The sequence below is a fragment of the Meleagris gallopavo genome, chromosome 1 (genome assembly GCF_905368555.1).
Source record: "Meleagris gallopavo chromosome 1, MGAL_WU_HG_1.1, whole genome shotgun sequence".
NCBI lineage: Eukaryota > Metazoa > Chordata > Aves > Galliformes > Phasianidae > Meleagris > Meleagris gallopavo.
Window position 1 is genome coordinate 10,486,258 of NC_139404.1, and position 26,877 is coordinate 10,513,134.

General features: G+C 35.9%; 1 pseudogene; it reads right to left on the minus strand.

Annotated features, from left to right (window-relative positions):
• LOC146545196 (uncharacterized) overlaps window positions 1-26,877 on the minus strand; it is a 65,667-nt pseudogene that overhangs the window by 37,821 nt on the left and 969 nt on the right.

A 26,877-nucleotide genomic window follows, 5' to 3' on the forward strand; every position in this document is an offset into this window, starting at 1 on the left:
ATAGACTTGGAAAGAGCCACTTAGCAGTTTAAAGGCTAAAATACAAAAGGAAGAGTAAGTTTAAAGGTCTTTCTAGCTTGGGAAGGTTTGAAACTTTCACCTCCTGCACCCTAGGAAAGTTCATAACTGTGGTGATGAGCTTCATACAGCATGGATTTTTTTAGGGCTTGGTCAGACAGACACAATGTCAGAAAACAGGTAACACATTGGTAGAGAAGAGTTATCAACCTTTTTTGGACAACTTCATTGGAAACTTGCTAGGGTGCTTCAGAACTTTTGTCTTCTTCTCCCCCACAACAAAGTGTTTTAATGGCACCCAGGTATCCAGGTCATCCATCTACTGCCATTGTACACCTGTGCCAATTAGATTGATTAGATTAGATTAGATTAGATTATTGCTTTGCCTGCATTTGTAATTACCTTCTAAACTCCATCACTCTTTCTCAGTACTGTTTAGCTTGTCTAAACTGGGAAGCAATGGCTCAACAGTGCACTGGCCAATGTCTTCCTGCCAATAAAGAAAAAATTAAGGACAATGCTCGTGCAGTCTACAAGACCATGCTCTAGAACAGCACTGACTTACCTTCCCAGAGTATAGCAAAAAAAGAATAAAATTTCTTTTGTCCAGAACTTTTTGATATATTGACTTCATTCTTTCTTTATTTTTATTATTATTATGAGATTTCTAGGAATGCAAAGTTTTTACACTGAGTGTTGCCTAGAAAAGAGTGATTAATGCAGTTCTACATTAAATATACTAAACAGTTCATGAGGTTAAAAGGGTAGCATAATAAACACATTTCACAAACTCACACTTGCTCAACTGTTTACATTCAGATCTGCCAAAGAAACAAAATCTGATTAATGGAGCTACTCTGGTAGTTTTCATATGAACTGATCAAGTCCCTTTTTCTAGACATGAATGTCATAACACAACTTAAATGTATATTTACAAAGTTTTCGTGAATTTTATAGCAGAATTGGGTCACTAATGAGCTGGATTAGAGCTTCTATTCCATTTGGCCCACATAAGTCTAGAAACATCATTTTAATTATATGTGCTCTGTACTTACCTTGATCTTCAGTGTGATTAAATTAGTTAGGTTGAAATAATAATAATTAAAAATCACTGATCAGAAAAGAAATACAAACAAGCAAACAAACAAACAAACAAACAAAAAACAACAGCAGGACCAAAAGTATAATAAGTATGCTATATGATCAGTAACTGATTTTTCATACATTCGGACAGATGCACAAACCAAACAAGGGATTTCAGGAATACTGAAAAACTAATGTGGTTCAAAAGGACAAGCAGATAAGTGTCTGACCATATCTGCTGCTTTTGTTGAATTACATACACTTTCATTCTGTTCTTTAAGGAGTCAGTGCACCTGGTGAAAAGAATGAATATAATGTGATTCTCAGCATTATGGTTAAGATGTTTTTTGAATGTGAAAACTATAATAGTTGCAGAACACTTTTAAAAATTGAATGGTGATTTGAAATATTTCAGTAAATTGAGAATGAAAAATGGAAAGGAGTGAGAGTTTCATGGAATAAGAGCCTTAAGATATGTTCTTATTAAATATAATTTTATCTGACTGATTTATCAGAGAGGAGATCAACAGTTGAAATTTGATAGGTAGGGGGGTATGAACAACAGTTTTAAAAGCATCCTTAAAACTTTCTGAGGGGAGAATTAAAACATTTGTCAAGTAGTAGGTACTATTTATACCTTTACGTGGCTGGACAAATGTATTTTAGTCACCAATTTTTTGTATCTTCAGTGGTCAGTAGAGGTGCTTTAACCACATATCAAATTAGTGTTTTCGTTCATTGAGCACATAAAACGACTACTAATTTATTTATTTATTTATTTAATATCTCTAGTGGTGGGTAATTGTTGCAGAATAGTTTTTGTGTATGCTTGCAAGTGAGACTTTAACAAAGATTGATGAACCATTGCTTGGACTGATCAACTTGATATAGATCTTGATCAACTTGCATGATGGGTATGAAGATAGACTTGAAACCATACATGAAGGCATGCCACATGTGCCTGCTGAATAAAGGCAGCAATCCTGTATAAAGCAGAGTATGGAATCATACATCATCTTAGCTGTGAGTGATGCAAATATAATCTTTTCCTAAAGGGGGCCTTTCAGTAGTAAACAATATAGAGATGGATAACCTTCAGTGTTAAATATAAACCCAAATCTTTCCTCAGTGATGGTGGATAAACATGTAAAAAATTATGTTAAAGATGAGGTGCTGACCTCTGGCATATTATTTTAAACATGATATAAAGTTATAGTATTCTAGAAACAAATAAAAAGGGAGATCATATTTAAAGGAATTTTTTTTTTGAAAAAAATTAGGTTATACTGAGTACTTTCTGATTTGAATGAGATCTATTTTCACCTCTGGAGCTTGGAGAATGGAAGTTCTCATTCAGATTTTGAGTGTTTCTTTCAATGTGCACACAAATAAGCTGTACCACGTCAATTTTTGAAGTGAGACACTGAGAGAGCATATCAGTTCTTACCTCCAGAGCTCCATCCTTGCCAACATCTCCCCTGCTGAGGAGTATGGCCCCAGCACGGCCTGCTGAAGAAGGGGAGAGGTCTTGTAAGACCAGAGAATGGGATGGGATGTAGGTCCAGCAGCCATCCTCTGTTTGATAATGAGAACTGCCCTTAGCTGTTCAGGCCAAATAAGGCCATAGCTATGCCTCTGTCATTCCCCTCTGCTTATCTGTGCCTAACTATGTGCAGCCTACTACTCATGTCAAGGGCCAGAACTATGGCCAGAATTTGTCGAGAAAAGAGAATATGCCACCTTTGGCAAAAGCATGGAGATCATAAAACTGTATGATGACTGACATATAAACAATCTCTCATGGTTTTGGGATCTGAAAATTAGATCTTAAGGAATCAACAAAAGTTTCTCTGTTTTTCTGCAAAGTCACAAGCCACATGCTTTTCACACCCCTGTTTACATCTTAGTCTGTATATCTGTAATAACAGTTTGTTCCCTCTTCCCCGCCCTGTCCCCCTCTTTTCTTCTCATGGTAAACCACATGTAAAAGGGCTCTAAAATCAGGATGCTGGAGGACAGCTTTTGGAGCTCCCCTCAGCTGGCCTGAGACCCTCTGCCAGCTTGCAAGCCCTCAGACCCGATTCTGCAATGGATGCGTTGATGAGACATGTTGTATATCCTTTCCTACACTAATTTACCTTCCCCAAAATTTGTAAAACATTACTTAACCTAATTTACCCTTTGCTACTCTAATTTACCTCTGGAATACTGATTAGTCATACGCAAATACATTACCTGTTTAGAACACGTGCTAATAAATCATATGTGCAGCATCTTGCTCAGAATACATTTAAGAAATTGTTTTGATGCACCTGACCTGTGTCAGTGACATATGCTGTAGTCACTCTCTTCTCACTGGGTAAAATAATCCAGGGAATTGGACATGACACCTGCCAAATAAAATCTTGATTCTCATTTTTGATTAATCTTACTGACAGATATTGCTGGAGGTTTTCAGTAAGTATGATTTTGTATTGTTAAATCATTCAGAAACTACCTCATTGATTCTTAAACTTTACTTCCAGAGGTTGTTGCCTTCTGTGCCTCATCTGCAGTCTTTAAGATTTTCAGAGTTTCTGGGGGTGCTGCTACTAAAAAAATCTTGCAGCTTTGTTCCTTTGTCAGCAATTCCAAAATCCATAGTGCCAAGGATTCCTGTATATGTCTCATTCATTTACATATCTCTGCTGATTTGGCTAAAATTTTTAATAATAATTGAATGTGATAGAAAATCACCATACAAAGCCATCTTTTCATGTCTCTCTTTGAATAACTTAAGCTTTACAGCTCTAATTTATTTAAAATGCTGGGAGGTGGGAGGGAAGCTATCCTATCTTTCTTCTGCTGCTTCTAAAGTAACAAATCTCTGAAAAGTAGAAGACGGTGTATGATGGTTAATTATCTGTTCCATGTCTTTAGTTTTTTATGCACAAAATCTATAGGTCTTGTGGTTGGTAGAATTTATAAGGGTACAATCAATTCTGCTCTGCATGCAACTTGAACTGCTTTCAGTGCTCATCAAACCGGTATCCAAGAATTTATTTGGCCTTGTAGATATATGGGAATAGTTGATTTATGTGTTTACTGATTCTCTTTTTAGACCATCAAAAAGACAACAGCACAAAATTATCTAATGTTAATAACTAAGTGGAATTATGCACATTAACTCATGTTAATATTAATATTGTTAATGTTTATATGTTAATATTAAGTTCACCAAATCTTGAGATAAAAGAAAATAATCCGTAATGGAATTTTTATATATATTGTTTGGATTCCATTGCAAACCACAGAGAAAAAACAGAAGTTAAACAGAGTATTTAAGCGACCAACACTTTAAAATCACTCACTATGTTAATCATGTTTTTTAATTTCCTTATTAAGGAGATACAAAGATACCATTAATCATATATACAGAGTTTAAACAAACTTTTTTCATTACACTATAGTCCTCTTAAAAAAAAATATTCAGATTGATTTAAAATTAAATCCATCATTTATTTAGTTTCCAAATATATAAAACACAATGGAAAATATTTCTAAAAAGAGCAACTAAATAAAACAGTAGAGATTTATTTTATGGAGTGTTTTCTATTAAAAAAATACTTCATATTTATGCTTTTACAGAGTTGGATAACAGACTCAGAGCTGAGGAGTCTGCTCTCATTCAGAAGGAAAGTAGGGTTGTGTTAGCATATGTGTTTGAAAGGTTTAATAGAGATATAAATATCTTCAGATATAACTATACAGTCAGTACTGCCTCAGAATGTTTTCTTCTCCCCAGATAGGATTATCATGTACTGCAGGCAAGTCTGTATACCTATGGTATCTTCCCTATACTAAGCCACTTATTTTAAGATGCCTATATACCATGCTACTAGGGGTGTTTTCCCACTCTTTATGCTGATTTATCTCATCTTCAGGCTTTTTAGTCCCACTGAAGTCTGCATTGGCCCTTCTAGCACCCAACAAAGCCACACAATTTTGCAGTTAGCTGCAATTATAAAATGACTGTGTACCTCATTTGCTCATAATTAACACAAGTATAAACTTCCAGGAGTATTTTTTACAAGGACTTTGAGAATAGTAGAACAGGCCACTCATTTGAAACAGCTTCATTTGTATTTTACAATATTTCACAGTCAGGCAAGATCCTGAATTTAGGAGATGTGCCAAACATCATGTTTCTTATACCTGTAAACAGAAACATCAAAACTTCCTCTTGCTAGTAACTGCCTTCCAGACCTACAGAGGAGCTTCAGAAAAACTATTGTGCAAACAATCTTGTTAACAGAAGGATCTGATCACAGTTTTTGCATGCTATTTTATGATGACTGCTCTGAAAGTAATACCTTCTATTTTATTATGTTGGACCACGACATCAGAGGCAAATGTTGGTGGTATGGCAGTGGAGGTTGAATGCTCCCACCAATATTGTTACATTTTATTGTAATGCAACAGATGGCAGCAGAGGGGCAGTCTGTCAGAATTATTTCTGATGTGGAATTGCACATGAAGCAAAGGTGTGTCGTTGAATTCCTCCATGCTGAAAAATTAGCATCCCTTGAAATTCACTGACACTTTCTGAACACTTATGGAGACCAAATAATGGATATGAACACAGTGAAGTGAATATACCATTCAATCTTTAGTAAATTTTTCAGATAGATGGAAATACTGTGGCCCCTCTTGTCACCGTGTTTATCTCATGATGGGTAAAGCACAACATAGATATGCTCCTAGTATTCCATTTGTTTTTTAATACAAAGCATGTTCAGATGAGCTGAAGCAACAGCCTGTCTCACAAGAACAGGGTTTTGCCTTTCCTCCTCCCCCAAACTCCTCATGTGTATTTTCACAGGTGATGTGCGATGCAATTGTTAAGCATGAAAGCCATTGCAGTTTAGAACAGGCACTTAAACATTTACCTTCCAAGAGTGGAAATTTACCATTATTCAAAGGACAAAAAAAAAAAAAAAAAAAAAATCTCTGTGACTGACCATACTTGCAGTTTATTTCATATTATTTGATGAATGTTGAAAAATAAATTAGAAAGTGTATGCTTCTGTTTATCTTTTTACAAGAAAATGTAAGCTTGTGGAAATTGATGAAGTTAGAATTTAGAAAACATTTTGTTTTGTTCCCAAAAAATATTACCTATACATTTTTTCAAGTATATAGGAGAAAGTTATAGGAAGAGAAAGTTAAAATGAAATTTAAACCAGGTGAGTTGAGTGTGGCCTCTGACATATGGAGGGATTTGAACTTGTCTCTTGTATGTCCCACTCTGGTTTATCTATTGAACACTTCTATTGTTATTCTTCTAGACCAATGAACAAGTAATTATTCTCATGCACAATCACCTCCAGCTGACAACTTTGATGTATACTGTTAACTTAGTCTGGGGCAGCTTTAATGTTTGTACTGTCTGTTCAAGAGCACTTGCTGAACAATATCCCTTACCCACAGGGTGTTTGCACTTTGTCACTTTCTCTAGTTCATTTTCATCAGCTAGAGTGATAGATTAATGAAGTATCAACACTCCCTCTGCAGGGTCCTGACTGTGGATTTTATCCATTTTGATCCTCTGCAGGGGAAAAGAGGAGGGGGGAAATGAAAGAAGGCAAAAGAAAGAGGCCAGATTTACTTTGAAGCAAAACATTTAAAAGCCTGAAAAATACTGTAAATGAAAAATATTTTCTGTTTAGTATTAGTCCAGAAAATTGGCTGAGCAGCAAATTGCATAAATAGAATTTCACTGAATCTTTTTTTTATTTTATTTGTATTACTTCTATAATACATTTGTATTTCAGTGGGACATAGTAGACTAATAATAGTTTTTTAATGACATATATTGAAAGATAGCATGATTTTATTCTACTTAGTACTTCCTTATTTAATGCATTAGAAGCTACTACTCGCTGTCTCTCATTTGATTTCATGTGAAGTGATAAATACACTTTGTGTTTCACCACAGCCAGAAGTTACTTGGTCTCGGTGTTTTCCCATACAGCAAGTCTTCCTGTAGACTCTTGCTTTCTCAGTCCAGCATGTAGAAGACGAGATGATGAGCACTGGATGAGCACAGCTAGCGCAGGTTTTCTCAGCAAGTAACTGCAGTTTAACTTGTATCATATCTCATGAACTTGTGTTACCATATTTGTAAAATTTAAAGGGAAAGTATACAATATGGAAATTACATATCTTGTATGCCAGCTAGTCCAGAGATGACATATTAGAATATAGGTATATAATAATTAAGATTTCTTTTGAATTTTTTTTAATATTTTATTCAAATAAAAACCATTTCATATGTTTAGATCCTTTGCAGAAAATTCACTGCAAGCATTTGCCTTCACACTCCTAAGCAATTGCAACCATTGCTGTGATGTCACCTCTAAGGCAAGATAACTTGATTAAAGGTCTTTCTTAAAAATAACAATAATTTAAATTTTGGGCAGGTGTTATGATTCTCCTCCACGCAGTACACACAAGTGGAATGCTGATGTTTTCATTACACATTATATCCTATAGGCAAATAAGAACAGTTAGAATATAGAATAGAATATTTTGGGTTTGAAGGGACCTTAAAGACCATATAATTTCAACCTCCATGCTATGAGAAGTGACACCACACATGCAGCCTTGAACACCTCCAGGAATGAGGAAACCTTCACTGGGAAACCTGTTTCAGAACCTCACCCCCTCATAAGAAAAATTTCATTATAACATCTAAGGTAAACTTACTCTCTTTTAGTTTAAAACTTCTCCCCCCTGTCCTGCAATTATGTCCCTGATCAAGATTCCTTCTCTGGCTTCTTGCAGGTATTAAAAGGCTACTATAAGGTCTCCTCGGAGTCTTCTCTTCTGTAAACTGAAAAACCACAACATTCTCATCCTCACCAAGCCCCCTCTCAAGGCTATGAAGATGATCAGAAGGCTGGATACTTCTTCTATGAAGAAAGGTTGAGGGAACTGGGCTTGTTTACCTTGGAGAGGACAGGGCTCTGGGAACACCTCATTGCAGCATTCTAGTTCTTGAGGGGAGCTTATAAACAGGAGGGAAAACAACTCTTTACATGCTCTTATAGTGATAAGACAAGGGGGAATCACCTTAAACTAAAAGAGGGGAGATTTTGATTACATGTTATGAGGAAATTTTTTACTCAGAGGCTGATGAGGCAATGGCACAGGCTACTCAGATAGGTTGTGGATGCCCTGTCCCTGGAGGCTGTCAAGGCAAGGCTGGATGGAGCCTAGGGCACCCCGATCTAGTGGATGGCAACCCTGCCCATGGCAGAAGGTTGGAACTAGATCTTTAAGTTCCCTTCCAACCCAAGTCATGTTATGGCTCTATGTACTAAGAATTTCAGGAAATTTATCCCACTCTTATTCCCAAGAATTGGTGAGGTGATTAGTATGTTAGTTTTTTCCTGATAATAAAATATAAAAAGATATAATTAAAGCCTGATTTAATTCTTCTACATCCATCACCTCAATAAAATGAATTAATCAAAGCTGTAGCACATTTTAAAAAGTTTTATACTATTTCCTTCATGGGTTGAAGCTTCGTGGTTGGAAGTCAGTGAATAATGCGTGACAGCCTGGAAAGGAGTTATGTTCAAACCCATAGTTATTAATCATGTACAAAGAAAGTATGTGCAGTGTTAATAAATTCTTTTAATTTCAGGCAGCTTTCTCTGGGCCCCATGGTCTTGTAAATAAGGTGGTAGACAAGCAGTAGCACTTGCTTTTCACAGACCTGCAGAGTCAATTTAAGAAAATTAAGATTTGTCTCTCTATTCAACATTGCTGTATCATTTATTAAGCTGTTGAGTATCTGGCCTAACCCATTTATTTTTGCATTTCTGAAAGCCTGTCTATAGTGCAATGTACTCTAACCTGAAGCTTAGAGTTAACACAAGCACAGTGATATATATTTTACAGGAGGTGACTCAAGCACTCCTTAATGCACGCATGAAATACAGGATGCAAATCCTGTGCAAATGTATATGTACAACATGAGGACTGTTGTGATCCTGGAGCAGTGTATGTTTCGGATGTTCCACATATAAAATCGGCTGCTAGCCAGCTGGTTGCCAGCTGTGCTGCAAAATAGTAAGTAGTTGGAATTGTAAAAAAAATGCTGAAAATGTGGTACTAGTTAAAACCAGCCATTTTGGTATGAGTTTTGCTTAAAAAGTCAGTTGGGAGAAAACCAAGCCTGAACAAAACCGGAAGGATACACTGTACAGACATGGGGGGGAAAAAAAAAAAAAAAAAAGAGAAATAGGTTAAAAATAAGAGTACATATGGCTAAAAACCCCTCTAAACTCCTGCAAAACAACTTTGTGCATTACATAGTGGATCTCTTACATAGAAAACAAAGGGGCAAAGCAAGAACAGTCACACAGCAGAGCATCATTGAAAAAAAACACAACATCAGCTTAATGGAGTTGGAAGCCTCTAGCTGCCATATCTTCTAGTAGAAACTTCACTTACATTTTAGAGTTTTTGGACAAAACTCCCTATAGAAGCGCAAGACTAAGCTTTGTTCTGTTGTCTGGGATCAGACTTCCTACTATTCAAATGCTGCGTTAGAAAGCAAGCAGCCATCATCTAGAGCTGCACTCAGGCTACACAGAAATAAAACCGTGTCTGCGCTTTTAAAAAAAGAAGAAAGGCTGAACTACAGCAATAGGCCCAGGTAGTTGTCTAATATTGCTGAAAAAAAGTCTTTGTTTTCAGAAAGAGTGAGATACTGTTAAGTTTTCCAAAACGGAAACCTCTTATTTTTCAGTGACTTTTTTCCCAGGTTCTGAAGCTTCCAAGAACTATAAAGAGCAGATAAAAACACTCAAAAAATAAGCCTTCTGTACAGGGCTAACAGTGTTGAGGTCTTTTGCCCAGCAAGAGATGGATTACAACACATAAGAGAAAAGCAGCGCTCTCTCCTAGTAACCAATTTTTAGTGAGGAAAAAACAGACATGTTGAAACAGAGACAAAGAACTCACAATAGGAATAATTCTTTCCAATACGATTTTCTTTTAATATTTCATATAAGAGACTGATTTAAACTTGAAATACAGAGGTCTCAAAACACTGTTGGCACCATTTTTAAGCATTAATTTTAGCAGCTATATACCTTCTTGTGATATGTATAAATGACAAAGCCTCAGAATTCTGCTAGAGTGATAAATCTAAGATTTCTCCTAATACATACTGTTGATGAGCCAAGAAGTTACTGTTTATTTGGAAAAGAATTGAAATAAATTGCATACTACGGAAAAATATTAATTAACTATATCAAAGTCTATTCAGACTAGTTTTTAAGAACAGAGACATTAAAAAGCAGGATTGGAGATAGCAAATTACAAAATAAATCATAATTATATAATGATCTGTATCACTGAGATATTCAGTTACAACTAATGGAATCAGCTAGAGTCTTTATTTTGAAGAAGATAAGTTTCAAGCTGCTCCTTTTTGAAACCCAGGTTTTTAAAAGACTGGCTTTAAAACTTTATTACACTTTTTGTGATTTCTAGTAGATAAGTGAAGGATAGTGAGATATAAAAGCTCACTCCTATTCAGGGTGTTTTCAAAATCACACATTTATTAGCAATTACTGTAAAGAATGCCACTTAAAGACTAAGATCAAACAAACAAACAGACAAAAAGCAGTTTTTCATTTTGCTTTGTATTAATTTTGTTAGTTACCTGTACACAGACAAATATCTTCTTTCTTCTCATGCAATTCAAGTAAACAAATTTAGCTATTGAGAGGTTATTAATATGAATAAAGAAAAACTGAGGAATTTAACCATTAAATATAGCTGATGAACAAGTTTGTGATAATATTACATTTTAACTCCTTATCAAAATTGAAGAATAAATATACATTTCTTAATTGTCTTTTATTTCTAAGCAGGAGCAAAAGTTGTAAAACTGTTTGGCTTTTCCTGAAATTAAATATTTCATGAAGCAAGAAGAGCTGTTTTTCCTCTTCGCTCTTTCACCTCTCAACTGTCAGTAAATACTTTACTATATAGCACAGTTTTACTTTGTGCATTGGTTTGCTAACAAAGGGTTCAGGAAAGGATGGAGGATGGGAAGAAGGGAGATATGAGATATTTTACCTGACTTCTAAGTGTCACAGATATTCACATATAGTGTCATGCCCTTACTTTCAGTCTGACGGAAAAAAAAATAATGCTTCTAAGTTCAAATGCATGTTCAAATCACACTGAAGTCGACAAGGCCAGACAATAAATTGGGAGCTGGATGGTGAAAGACAGTTCTGGAGGCAGTTGCTGCAATATGGAAAAGCAGTTGGGTTTCTCCTCAGACAGTGTCTGTCTCCTGTCATTCTTCTAACATCCACAGGGCCTAGAGGCTGAAAGTTGAGCATCTCCTGCAAAGGGCAATTCTGGCTGGCTCCTCTTGACAGCTTTTTGATACAGAACAGCAACTGCAAGCCAGGCTGGAGAGATATTCTATATCTGTTCTGAGCAATTAATCCCATAGAGGCAACACCACTCACATGCAACTGCAATTTTGCAGTTTTATCCAAAATGTGATTGAGTAAACACACTATAAAATAAATAAACTTTGTATTTATTTTGTGAAAACAAATGAAGAGGCCATTAAACTTCTAATAGAACTGATTACAGTGTATGTTTCAAAATATTATTTTCTTGGTTTTGCCAGGCTTGAGAACTCTGCAACAGTTTTGGTGACAATAAAGATGATGCTACATGTCAACGCTATGCCAAGACACATTATTGTGATGCGGGAATCGCAATTCTCCAAACATAAACATGAAACCTTACCCTGCTAACTCCTATAGAGTTTCTCAGTATTACTCAGCTGTTGGTTACATTCTTTATTTCAGAGAATAAATTGATGAAGGTCTACTTTGGAGTGCATTAAGATCATTTCCTGTACCTTGATGTAAATAAATGTAACTCTCAGAAGTGAGTGGCTGCTGGCATTTGAAAAAAGACTATCAAGGTCCTTGAATTGTCCCTAGAATACCTGGAGTTCACACAGTATAAATTCTATTGCATCTTATGTGCAACAGGCATGTTGGAAGAGTATAAACCATAATTACATATTAAGTAGAAATTTTATTAGAAGAGAATACATTTGTTGGGAAAAGTAATTTTTTGTAACTTGATGGAAAAAATTTCCACAGTTCTATTAGCAATGTGTGAATTTAGAGAATGTTAAAATCTGTTACTTTTGTTTCACATTTGGAGCTCTTTCTAAGCTGTAGCTGGATTCAGATTACCTATTATCTTACAATGTTAAAAAGCTAAGTAATAATATATTCTTCTAATATATTATATTCATTCCTGTGCTGCAGCTTATGTCCGTTTCCCCTCGTCCTGTCACCACGTACGACTGAAAAGAGACTGGCCTCACTGCTATGGCCACCACACCTCAGATATTTATAAACCTGGATCAGGTCCCCTCTCAGTCTTCTTTTCTCAAGGCTAAAAAGACCCAGTTCACTTAGCCTTTCTTCATAGGGGAGATGCTCCAGGCCCTTCACCATCTTTGTGGCCCTCTGCTGGACTCTTTCCAAGAGATCCCTGTCTTTTTTGTACTGGGGAGCCCAGAACTGGACACAGTACTCCAGATGAGGCCTTACCAAAGCAGAGTAGAGGGGGAGGATCACCTCCCTCAACCTGCTGGATGCGCTCTTCTTAATGCACCCCAGAATGCCATTGGCCTTTTTGGCCACGAGGGCACACTGCTGGCTCATGGCCAACCTGTCGTCCACCAGGACGCCCAGGTCCCTCTCTGCAGAGCTCCTCTCCAGCAGCTCATCCCCCAGCCTGTATTGGTGCATGCAATTATTCCTCCCTAGGTGTAAGACCCTACACTTGCTTTTGTTGAACCTCATCCGGTTTCTTACTGCCCAGCTCTCCAGCCTGTCCAGGTCTCGCTGAATGGCAGCACAGCCTTCAGGCATGTCAGCCAATCCTCCCAACTTCGTATCATCAGCAAACTTGCTAAGGGTGGCCACTATCCTGTCATCAAGGTCATTGATGAAGATGTTGAACAAGACCGGACCCAGCACAGACCCCTGGGGAACACCACTGGTTACACGTCTCCAGCCAGTTATGGCATTGTTCTTTTCCTCTATATTAGAAACTCAAATTTCAGTTCAATCTCCTCTGGGGATCTACTTCCAATAGGACTTCAGAATGTACTTTATTCACACATTTGGAGAAGCTTTAAAGCACTGGTTGCAAACAAGCCTACTACAAATAGATGTTCTACAAACTTTCTAGCATGCTGCCTTGTGAGTATGTACAGCTCTTCACCCTCAAGTTCCCTCCTCTTCTACTTTGTTATGGAAAGTACATTTTCTGTTTTGAGTTACCTAAACAAGTGTAAATTTTATCATCCAAGCTTATATTTAACCTAGAAAAAAATTAAAACCACTGCTTTCAAATCACAGGTTAATATCAAGGAAATATATTCTAAGTAACTGCTTAAAATTAAAATGATATTTTAAGAACTGAGTATATCTCTTCTAATCATTGTTTCTCTATTATGGATGAAGTCATTTGAAAAGTCAAAATGTGTAAATAATTGGTGCTGCTTTTTAAAAATTTGTGTCTTCAAGGAAAAGATTGATATGAACCCAATTACTTCTACTTGAAATACTCTGGGATTGCAAGTTAATGAATCTTAGAAATAACAGCACCTCTTGTTCTAAGTGTGTATGTGTCTTCTGCTCTCTTTCCCTGTGGAGATCTTTTATGGCCAAATCGCTCACTGCTTCCATGTTTATCTTTAAAACATATCATACTTTCTTTCCTCTTCATCCGGGAGGATTTTATTCCTTCTCTTCCTCCCCTAGCCTTGTTGAAAGAGAAATACTTTACATTCTTCATTTGAAAATCAAGGATCATCATTTTGCAATATTTACAAATATATTTTCCGTAGAGATTTGCATTTTTTTAGAAATATCTTAACTGTAATTTTGATGACAGTTCATGTTCTCTGTGAGTCAGAGGGAATTAATAGTAGGTTAACAACTGGCTGATGGTAAGAAAGAAAAGAGCAGTCTCAAATATTGCCATAAGTTGATGGCACGTATCCCTTAAAACTGAAATAATGCAGATAGACTTGTGATTCAGGAAATTTGTCTAAGTTGGTATGATCTACTATAGTCTTAGGACTGTAACAACCATTTCTCAACTGCTTAGCCTAAAGCAAGTACAACCATGCTGATCCTTACAAGATATTTAGTCATAAAAAGAGAGTTGTTTCGAAAACTGGCTTTCCTTTAAAGAACATCATTGGAAGAAGAAAATGTGAAAATTGATGGCACTTACCTAAAATGCAAAATTGAGAAAGACTTAAGAAATGTCAAACAATGATAAGTAGACTACCATGCAATCTAAATAATTGTTTCCATATTTTACAGTATTCTTCATATGGAATACGTCATCTCACTGCATGCTAGATTGCACCAATGCAATGAACTCAGTGTTTCTTAATGTATCAATTGATTTTAAGTTACCATAAAAGTTGAAGCATGCAGAACTCTTGAAAAATAAGATAGAATGAAAAAAGAGCCAATGGATAAAATCCAGCTTGGAGATTTACTCCTTTTTATTGTGAAAAAAAAAAAAAGGAACATACTTTATGATCCCTCTGGGTACCACAGTTCTTAAACTTATGAATTTTAGCATGAGTGTATGAAACCATACAGATTTGAATAATATTTATGAAGAATATATATTTTAAATCATCATCTACAAGTAGAAATAACAAAATGTATTTCCTTACTAGTTCCTTCTCACACTTAACTTTCCCTTTAAATCTTATAAATCTGATAGAAGAAGCTCAAGAGATGTCACAAGCTTGAACTGCTTTCCTAACATCTTTTCAATAAGATCTCATGTATTTTCAGACAATTTTGTGATTTACTGTTCTCACATTCCAGTCTGGTTCTGTAACAAGGTTCCAGTGACTGTCACATCCATGACTCATGTTATTAATCCACTGCCAGACTCTGTTTGAACTGATACACTTGTAAAGGAGTCAGCATGAAACTTTTTTTTTTTTTTTTTTTTTCAGACTGCCTGCTGGATCTTCAGGGAGTAAAAACTAATAAAGTTTGATAGACTTCCACACAATACCAGCCAATGACTGCCACTGATAATTCTTCAGTGCTTATTTCAACTGCTATTGACTTATTAGGTGTCAACATTGAGTATCATCTAAGTACCAGAGCCTCAGAAAACATATTTTATAGCCACACCAGAAAAATATTTGAAGATTACAGTAACAGCAATATCTTTTCTAGTGCATTGATTAACAGAAATATATCAGAATAAGATTAATACATTTAGTAATACATTTGACAACAAGTATGCAAACATGCAAATAGCACAGTTATATTTCACAACTTGTACTGCTCTTATTAGTAGATTACTGAAGCCTGACTCATGGACCAAATCTTTTTACAAGACACGACATTGTGAAATATTTAAAAAATATATTGTTCTTTATCACAAGAGTTTGTATTTGAATGCAGTATAGGAAAAAATAAATACAGTTAGACAAAGCTGAGACTGTAAGAAAGTCATAAGACAAAATTAACAGCAGCATATCACCAACACTGCAATGGTTAGCTTCCTTCTTTGTCAGGGAAGGAAAGTTTAATGAGAGATTTCAAGGTAAATAGCAGAACACTTGTATGACCGTTACATGAAATAAGAGAGTCATGATGAGGAAACAAATCAAAGTCTCTTGCCTTAAAATTCAGAAAGGTTGAAAAATTGGTATTGAAAACTGGTAGTAAGGGTGGAGACAATGCTAGTATTTCATTACTGAATAGAGTTGATAGAAGTGTCCTTAAAATGAAGGCAAGCTGATGTGATGGTGCATACGGCAAGGAAGATCACAAGAAAGCAAAATGGATGAAAACAAACAGCTTTCATATTTGATTTTATATATAAGATACATTTGTAAAAGTCAGAGAAAGATGTTTTTATAGCAGAAGTAAAAGATGGTGAAAGACTGGACAAGAAATTCAGCTGAAAATGTCTTCCAAGGGGCATATCCTATGCATGATATATGGAAGGTACATACATGACCACATGGATGTTGTTTAGATGTAGCAATCTGGTGTTTAAGTGACTATGGCTGTCATCAGGCAAGTTTACAATACTTTCTGACAATATGCGTGAGGAAAAGTAGTAGTGAGTCTAGGAAATCTGCAAATATAGGAATAAACAAATGGAGAGGAAAAAATTACAAGTTGTCCATTCAGACCATGTAGTTTAATCTGTATTTAGAGAGTTACATACAGAACTTACAGTGAGAATAAAATGGAACAAAGCGATCTGACAAATTGTTCACAGATATTGGAAAGGAAAAAAGAAGAAAAATCCTCTGAGGCACATAGAGAAAAATTAAATGGAGAAATTTGCCAAAAAAAGGTTAATTTCCCACCATCTATGAGGACAAACTATCAAGAAAAACAGAGATAAAGCACTGGGGGGACGCTGAAGAGGAGGATACAGTATTACTTGAAAGACTCCTGAGATGTTGTGGAGTCTCTATCCTCAAAGATACTAAAAAGTAATCTTGGCATGGTCGTGGGCCGTGAGTCCTGCTTAAATAGGAGTTGGAACAGATGACCTTCAGAATGATCTTCCAACCTCAATTAGTCTGTGATTTTGTCAAAGTTTCATAGGAATATTTAAGAAAGGTATGTAAGTGGCCTCCAGGAAGTTAAAAACAATTGTTTTACCTGATAGACAATAGAATAGATTTAGAGAATGCAACTCCATAATAACACAGATAATATCATCAAAGTTATATTTTTCCATTTAAAAAGATTAAAAAGACAATTAAGTGCGAATCAAAGATCAGGTAGAAAAAAAGAGCAGGGAAGCAAATGAATGATCAGCTCAGGTTAGAAATGTAAGGTGAAAGATAGCGGATGAGAAGTAGCTACATGTACAAAGGAAGAGAAATGGAAGGCAAGAGCTATGTTTATGTCTGTGTGGAAGTCTCGCTGTATCTTTTGTGCTTTCTGTTAGAGACAATCAATGTCAGGAGTGAGAGGCTTCAGCAGAGATACCTAAAACTGCCAGTATGTTTTGGAAGTCCGACATAGATTTTTGAATAATAAATAAAATAAAATACTCAAAACTCCAATGCAAGTTAACTGAAGATATTTGTATTCAAATATAATTCTTACTAATTGATTTGCATTTTCAGCACAGTAGATATATTCACATTGTACTCCTTTTATCAGTAGTGAAGAGGAATAGGTGTCTCTTTGGAACAACTTAGGATAACCTCTGACTCCCCACATTTGTATCAGTCTATTGTATTTCTTTTCAGTAACTGTAAAGTGTACCTTGCCTGTTCAACTTCAATGTCTGTCACAGAGGTCTATATGATCTGCTTTTGGACAGCAGGATCCTCCCCTTATTTTTGAGGTTTTAATCACATAAAAAATAATGAACATTTCTTGGTCCAAAAAAACTCTAAGATACTTCTAGAATTGCTCTGAAATCATAAGAATTTTTATATGAAATCTATCCCTTTACTGCTAAAATTCTACAGTTCTTTTACTGTGACACTGAATTAGGTTCATCTACTCAATCTAGCTTTAATAGTCACCTTTGCATATGCTCACATTCTCTTGAAGTATCAGAGAACTGGGAAATGTTTGTCACCATATCAGATGGCAAGTAAACAAATCTTATCAAAAAAAGAAAGCAAGGGTGAGTGTGTGTGAAATCAGATGCAGTATTCCAGAGTTGGTCTTAGAAGCACCAAGTCAAAGAAAAATAAGCACTTCCCCTGACCTACTGGCTATGCTTTTCATGAAATAGCCCCACGTGCAATAAGACTACACATTGCAAGGACTCACTGCTAACATATTTAGCTTGTTGATCAACTGTCATTTCTCTATCTGTATTAATGTTCTGACTTAGTCTGTCCTGGACACAGGGCATCTTTGTTGAAACACACAGTGCTTCTCCTGGCACTCCTCTGCCTTAACAAAATCTCTTTCCTGTGAAATGTAGCTCTGTACTGCTATGTATTGATGCTATCCAGATACAGTGCCAGCTGTTAATCAGGTAAAGCTGTGTTCCTGTCCCATTCTTCGAGTTTTCTGTGTAAATAGGAGACATAATGCAATAAAAATGAATTCCTCTCATAGTGTGTCTACTTACTGAAACAGCAAGTCCTCTGAACTACAGGCCTATGGTGTGACATGAAGAAAGATTATGCAGTGGACAGATGAGAGAAGCTGGTAAGACATCTCTTTGTGCATTAGGAGAGCAGAGAAAAATAGTATGTCAGAGCTACGAATAGTTCTTTTTCTTGGCAGATGTGAGAAGCATGTGTTTTGTATGTGTTTGCATGGAAGCAATGAATGCTCAGCGGAGCTCTGAATTCTCTCAGCCAGAGCCTAGACATTCTGAAATAAAAAAGCAGACATTGGTCTGGCTGCAAGTATTGGAACTAAGTTGAAAACTCATGTGATTACTTGTATAGGTGACAAGAGAAACTAGAATATAAAGTATTCTAGACAGTTAATAAACCTGTCTTACAAACTTCCCCTTATCCTCATCAAGAAAAAACCTCAAGTATAGTTGAACAAAAATTCTGAGTGTTTTAGAAAAAAAAAATCAAGGTAGTTTTTCTCCAGAAAAAAAAAAAAGAGGCATGTTCAAAATACATAGAGAATATTTTCTGCTCTGTAATCTAATTGTGTGTCCTATTTATTCGTGTAGAAGTTAGGATATTAAAGATTTTTTGGTGCAACACTAACATGTATTTTGTGAATTATGCTGCAGGGTTTGGGTGACCAATGGCAGCTTGGAACAACATGGATGATTTTGTAAGGCTCAAAAAGAAGAGTAATCCATTATCACCATAAACATCCTAACATCAGCTACAAACAAGATTAGTTTTGAATGAAAATAGTTTACAATTGGTCAGTAAACCCTTTTTTCCTCTTTCCCAGCTATCAGTGGAAAAGATTGTAAAAGAGAAATGAAAGGAATAAGAAAATTGGATTTTTCGTAGTATCTACAAATATTCCCATTTAAGACTGTCATAAAGATAATGTTGTGAAGAGTTTATGATGATGATAATGAATCTGGCACTGTTTTCCCTTCTTTTCCCTGAACACACTCTCTTCTCTCAGAAAGGAATTTATACGCATTGATCTCACTGAGCTTTCTCTTCTGATGATGAATGTAAAGTGCAAACTCTGGAGATCTGTAACCAAGGTAGCCATCTCTGGAACAGGAATGGAGTTAGAAGTATCTTAAACTAGAAGTGAATTATTTTTAGTGAATTATTTTTGGATATGCTGATGGGTGCTTGTAGAGCAACTGCCAACTCTTGACACAAATCTGCTTCTTTTCTGGCCAAGGTCTAGAATATGCTAAAAGATGAGTGTATCTTGTAAAATTTGTGCTCAATCTCTTATAGTATTATTAGCTACTCCTTAATAGAAGTTCCAGAACTTAACAAATTGTTTATAAATGCATCACCTGACTGTGAAGGAGAGCTGTTCTGACTGCCTTTACTCTGAGGAGAGTCAGAGATAATTACATAAATAAGCACTTACAGAAGGAATGAAGAAATAAAACTGGTCTTGTGATGCTAGAATTTAAAGAAAATATTAGGACAGAAGTAATTAGAGCAGTAAACTGGACCAGTTTTTGTCTCCAAAGTACACATGAAGTTTGCTATACCTCCATAGTGATTTATTCAGATATTGTTGGGGCTCAGTATCAGCTCAGTTCCAGCTTACAGTCTGGTTTAACAAGTTGCTTTAAATTTGCCACGTTTGCCTATCTTCTTAGACTTTGCAACGTTGTAGAAATTTGCAGTGTACCATTGTACACAAGCTAAACTGTAATCACAAACCTTACTTTCCACTGGGAAAACTGAATATAATAATTAAAAAAAAAAAATCTTGCAGATAGGAATTTTCATACACCTTATGTGACAACATACAAATGACAGAGAAGCAACCATCTAGTTTGATTTTGTAAATTCATTTCTGGCTTCTGATGTTAACAGCAATTTATACATTTAGTTCTAGTGCAAAAGGAAAATGCCAAATATTGTACTAGCCCAAGCGTTGTGTACTGTGTAACAGCCAGCCCTATATAGTATTAACTGTGAAAGCAGTGCAAAGCATCTTCCCTGACTTGCCGGACTGAAAAGCTGAAAGGCTGTCCTGCTCTAAGGTCTATCATGAGTGCTATTTCTCAGCTCCTACTGGTATTCCAGGAAAAACAAATGGAAAATGGAAAGAATGAGAAGGAATTAAAACTACTGAAGAGTATTCAGAGTCCCCTAGCATAACAATTTAATCAAAACTGTCTGAATGAGTGACTTGTGCTTGGTTTTTGCATTATTGCTCTGAGTTGGAATGGCAGCTTGCATGTAACTTTTCTTTCCTTTTGATTCTTGCACTTTCAGCCATATAACGTATGAATCTTTAAGGCTCTTCAGTCCTTATAGAAATTAATTTGTTTATATCAGCTGGAAGGTTTGGGGTGCTCTCTGGATGAATAACTCAAGGTCAGCACTTTACTTGCGCCTTTCTGCAATGGTAGCGGCAGGATGGCATGCCTTGCTACAACAAGCCTATGGAGGTCTGTGGAGAGTGGGAGAGCTGAAGCAAACTGGAGAACTGCTGTTGCTGAAAAAGTGCCAAAAACAATGGAGTATTTGCTATTTGATGAGGGGAAGACTTCATCTCCAATTTCTGTGGATGACTAAATTTCATAATCATCTTCAAACTGAGAAAGTACAGTAGCAGCAGATACCAGGTTTTTCAGATGTACCCAAACTGTGCTTTCACAGTACAGAGAAATACCTCAGTTAGTCTGAGAGTTAGTCTCCTGAGATACTGCCTACAGTACAGATACAGCCTTAGATAAGAATCCTACTTCTCAACAAGATGTAATTAATGTGCTTCACTGGAAAATTGGTCAAGCCAACAATGTATCAGTTATCCACCTTCAAAGGAGTTCATTCTACCACATCCCAAGCAGATACTGCACATACTAATGTGCATACAACAGTTAAACCCTTGTATGGAATACAAGCTCCTACCACATTACACACTGTATAGTGCGAAGTGTTGAGTAGTCACATCTGCTGTTAACAGCATGAGAAATTGTAGGCAGTCATATGTCCATGAAAAATCTTCTAGTGGAAGGCCACCCAGGTTTGGAAAGTGTTAGCTGCTCTTTGTATCTTTTTTTTTTTTTTTTTTCTCCTTCCAGAATGACCTTGTTTTCTCTCAAACACAGGCTATTAAATCCATTTAAGCTGATGATCTCCATAGTATGTCCACACTTTTCACTCTATGTTTTGTAATTGGGTCATGGTAACACCACATTCAGCCTGAGGAAATAAGGATGAATATGTAAAATGTGCTTCTGAATATAAGTGGCTTGCTGTACACACCAAAGCCTGATTCAAATGTCCTTTGTGATCAACAGCAGCGTTAAGCAGCTGGGTAACAGAGGATCTATTCAAGGCAAAGACAGCTGCAAGAAGCAGAATTTACTGAAGATCCTTTAGCAAGATCTGGACATAGGTCGATGGGTACTTAGCATAAAGATGTCTTACAGTTTGCATAAATGTGAAAGCATTTCTGTCCAGTAATGTCTGGCTAGTCAAGAGTATGTAGGTGCTGTGTGATAAAAAAGGAGCACTCAATAAGGACTGCTCAGTGAGACATTTCACCTTCCTTCTTTCCCCAGCTCTGTTTTGTAACAATAATTAGCCAGAGAAAAAGCAATTTATATATAAACTCTTTTGATAAGCACTACCTTCTTCTGCTGCTGTGAGGAAATTACTTCAAAGCTTGAAGGTTTCCAATTGCCCTGTCATTCTCATCCATCTCATTACATTTGTTTGTTCAAGCTGTCCCAGAGATAAGCGTTACAAACAGGCTAAAAATAGTTGTAAAGTTATTGAGTGAAGAAAAAAAAACCTTTTTTAGGGGAGCAAAGTAGTAAGAACTGAAAGGAAATTATACATCCTCTAATTTACTTTTCTCTCCTGTTAGAGATGAAACACTAAATTGCCTTCTCAGATAGAAGCTGCCGTGCTTATGTCCCCTTTACTGTCCTTCTCTCCTCATTTGGGGAATTCCTATTAGTTTAAGTAATGTACAGTAGAAGTGATGTGCCCAGCTCTCAGCTCTGACATCTGCTGCATCCTTAGCTACTTTTCTCTGACCTTCAGCTTTTTGTGAGACAATTCAATGTTATTGTCTTCATGTTACTTCATTGCATTGAATGGAATTCAGTGAACTGTTCATTTTGATGAACAGAGTTGCCTGTGGATAAGATATTGAACTGAGAGTGTTTTGTGATTAGGGCTCTTCTTTGCAAATAACACAAGCTTATGTTTTGTGGTGCAAGTGGAAGCTCACAGCTGCTCCCCTAGGGCTTTGGATAAGGCTGGAGTTTGTTCTAGCTGATGACTGAGCAAGTTTTTCACCTATCATTGTTTACAAAGTTTTTAGTGAACTCTCCAGTATTTGCAGTAGGAGGGACAAGTATTTCTCTTCATATTTGTAAAATCTTATGTAACTTCAGAATGAGGTGGCATTCAAGGCCAGGCTGGACGTGGCTCTGGGCAGCCTGGTCTAGTGGTTGGCGACCCTGCCCACATAAGGGGGGTTGAAATTAGATGATCTTTGAGGTCCTTTTCAACCCAGGCCATTCTACAATTCTATGGAAGAGAAGACATTCATTTTTACAGCAGCTTGCTGCTTCTGCTAAATTTCTTTATCTTTGCTTGTTACTATTATAATAGCTTTAAATTACTATTCTTTTTGTTGTTGTTGTTGCTTTTCAAATCAAGCAGCAAAGGTAAAAATGATAAGGCTTATAAATAAAGTTAAGTCTTCAGATGGAAACTGAACCAACGATTCAGTTGCTAGAGAAGTACAAGGATCCGGATAAATTGCTACATAAGATGTAACAGGTTCCAACAATTTCAAATATTGCTGCTGAAATATTCTGGCAATCAGAGAGCTATTACTAAGGATAACAAAGAGCTGCTGAACAGACAGAAATAGGAATCCATTCAAGATCCTGATATCTTCACACAGACTGCATTTGCAGTTTTGCAGATAGTATGCTAGATTTTTCTTTCAATTGTTAAAAACTGCAAAGAACTCAGAATAATTTTCGCAGCTAAGAAAATATTGGAGATTTCCAACTGATGTCAGGCTCTATGCTGATATAATACAGCTTCTAGTTAACTGTCAAATTCTTTAGAGACTTCTATATATTTTAAAATATGTGTTTTATAGCATAAGTGGTTAAATATTAACAGACTTTTATAGGAGCACGTGTGTTTGTAGACTGGTAAGTCTATATTAGAATATTCTAATGTAAAATTTTATGCTTATACACTGGCTTAGAAATGCATTCATATTTATCCTCAACCATTACCTCTTCTAGATGTTATTTTCTATGACATTTTAAAATAAATGTAAAAGCCATCTCTAAATCCCTTAACAGAGCACATTGGTACATCTTCCTCAATGCAGGAAGGAAATAAGTCCTATAAACTTAATTTTAAATAAATTCTTTTTGTAAAATCTTTGTCTTCTGTATTATGATGTAAGTTGCAGAAATCCTATTTGAGAGAAATTTTTAAGGTTGTGTGAAATCGAAGTGAGTTTCTAAAACAATATATTGAGATGGGTTTAGATACAATCTACTTTTGCTATAATTCCTCCATATTTTTTTGAGATCTAAAAGATCTCTTGGATTTTTATGTTCACTAGGGACCTAAAAGAACTGTAAAACCCCATCCTCTCTATTTCCTGTAATGTATATGTACAGCTTTCCAGACAGTCGTTTCAATTTTTTACTATTAAATTGATACAGATTTTCAGTTTTTATTGTCCAGAAGCAACAGACAGCTTGGAATAAGGAACACTTAAGTAAGTAATACTGTCTTGTTCATTATTATTATTATTAAAGTGTAATGTATATGTTAATTTTAGAACAGATAAAGGAAGAGGAGATAAGCAGAGCGGCACCCGCCAGAGCCAGGCATGACAAAAGCAGCACAAGTTTGAATGGGACCTCAGGAGTGCCATGAGGATGGACAGAGGCCAGGAGAATAGTTTGGTACTTAATGGGGATCTCATCCAGATATCTAAGAGATGTTCATACAATTCTGTTTGCTTTTAAGGCCACAATATGAAAAACCATTACTATCTTGAGCCACGTCTACAACCTTTTTAGATTTTGTAGACCCCTGTAAAACTCAGTTTATCTCCATCCATTGGAAAAGAAAATTAAATGTCTGAAAGGCTTTTGGGAGTTGAAAGATGAGGTGACATCCAATAGTAATAGTAAGATGAAAGCATGTCTTTGGTATATTTTGACACACATTCTTGACCTGCTACAACATTTTAAAAACTGCATTTTGAATTATTAGCTCAAGTGTGTCTGCTGTTGATCTCTTCAAAGCCCTTCTCCCCAAACCTAGCCATAAACCTTACCAAATTCTTTCTGTGACCTGAAAAACATTATGATATTGTCAGAAAGAAAACTTTTAAAAAGTAACTCTCAGACCTGTCATAGAGTCAGCTGTGTTTATCACTTGACAGTACGTTACATTTTCTGTGCAGATGGATCACAGCAGGTAGAGAAGGTAAAGAAGAGTGCAAATGAATACAAATGGCCCAGGAAGTCACAAACTGGAGAAGTAAGGGTTTTGGGGAATTTACCTGAAGATACCCAGACTTTTTTAGATTTTAGTTGGTTTAAAAGGTTCAGATATAACAAACTATCTTATTCGGAGTTTTGGGATTTATTTTTTTTTTTTAATCTCTGTGACTTTCTTGTCAACTTAGTTTTGGGGAACCAGATACAGGCAGACTTTTGAGCAAAATCTGATTTTTATTTTAAACTGATATGTCAGCCCCACTAGGTTAACTTCTGGACTGTATTTTATTCAAGAATTAACTTTTTGCCAATGCCCATAGCCTAAATTGCAGCACTATGTGGAAATCTTCTCTGGCAGAGTAATTCTGAACTAAAGGCTGCCTTTAAGCATCACTTCTCCCTGTATGCCACTGCTTCCTGATGTTTCATTCTTATCTTTCCTGAAAATATTAGCCTGTCTCAAGCCTTAAAAGGGATGAGCTGTTTTCCACTCACAGACTTTTAAAAAACTCATTTTGGGAATTAGCAGATCTGTTGAGTAATCCTAGCTCATAGTAAAGAATATGCACAGTGTTCACATTAGCTTAGAAAATATGAATGAATATTTTTTAAGAAACTGTCACATGCAGATAGGCATCTGCTTATCAGCTAAGTTTCATATCTGCACACCACCTGTCTAAATAAAAGCAATAGCAGTTGACTCATCCATTGTTAATATTTCCCACTGAAACCAAATAATACTAATGGTAAACTAGAGAAAACTAGAGCCAACTAGAGAAACTTTTAGGGAAAAAGGGAAGAGAACAAAGATAATCAAGGTGAGGTATAGTTTGCTCAGAAATAGTGTCTTCCATCCCCCTGAGAAACATTGTGTTATGCATAAAAAGGTGTAAGTTTCACTTTGAAACTTGAGATGATTATTATTTTTATAAGAATGCCTGTAGTATGCAGAAATGTAATACCACAAGTCAGCATAATGTTTATGATAAACAGCTAATAAATGTTAGAGGTGACAGAATGACACAGACTGTTACTCAGGCTCTGGTCATGCTTTGGGAGACATCTCTGACACTAAGTGCTCATGTGCCATCCTTGCTCTCATAGTTCAATAGTGGTGCTTCTCCACTGTTAACTCAGGTTTGTGAAAATCACATGAAATTAAATGTGGCTCTTGTTTGCAAACTCACATAGAAGCCACAGTTGTGGCATTTTTCAATTTCTCTTCTGGATAGAATGGACATGTATTCATTCTAAATCTCAGTATGAATACTCTCAATCTAACAGTTACTTTTATAAATTTGAATTCCTTAATTACTTTAAAGATATTGATACCATTTTATCTTTTTTTTTTTTTTTCTCAAATCAACCTATGCTCAAAACCTATTAAAGGAGAATGTGTGCTATCATAACATAAATTTCCTTAGTAAACTGAATTAAATGCCTATAAGAAGCCAAATAAAGTTTTAATCTTTAAGTAATAAGCAATTTTTTGTTAATACATATACAAAATAATTGTTTACTACAGATAGCCCTTCCAGATTTAATGTCATTTTATTACTGCTACTCAAATGTACAGCAATAAATAAACTATATTCTTCAGAATAATTTTTGATCCCTCCTCCAAATTTCCATGAAAGACCCCATGATTTTCACTCAAGCTGTTTAGAGCACTTACACCTAAGATGTCACACAGCAACCATTTACATTATCTGCTTCAGATCTAAGTCAATACTAACATTGATGAAATATGCATTACCATAGTATTCAGATGGATTTTGCATTTTGATTGAAGTGCAAACATATCAGCACTGCCAGACATCTGCAGGCCAGGTAGGCAGCATGCTATCTGTTTTGTAATGTGTTGAGGGAATCATAGACTGCCTAAATTTTAGTCAGTGATGAAATACTTGAGAATCTGGAGATGATAGAGAACCTTAAAAACATAAACACTATTTCAAAATTACGGCTTACAACTTTTCTTTTCAAACGCTATTGACTTGTTCTTTTTGAGCACAGTGGTAATTCATGTTAATAACACAGTATGTC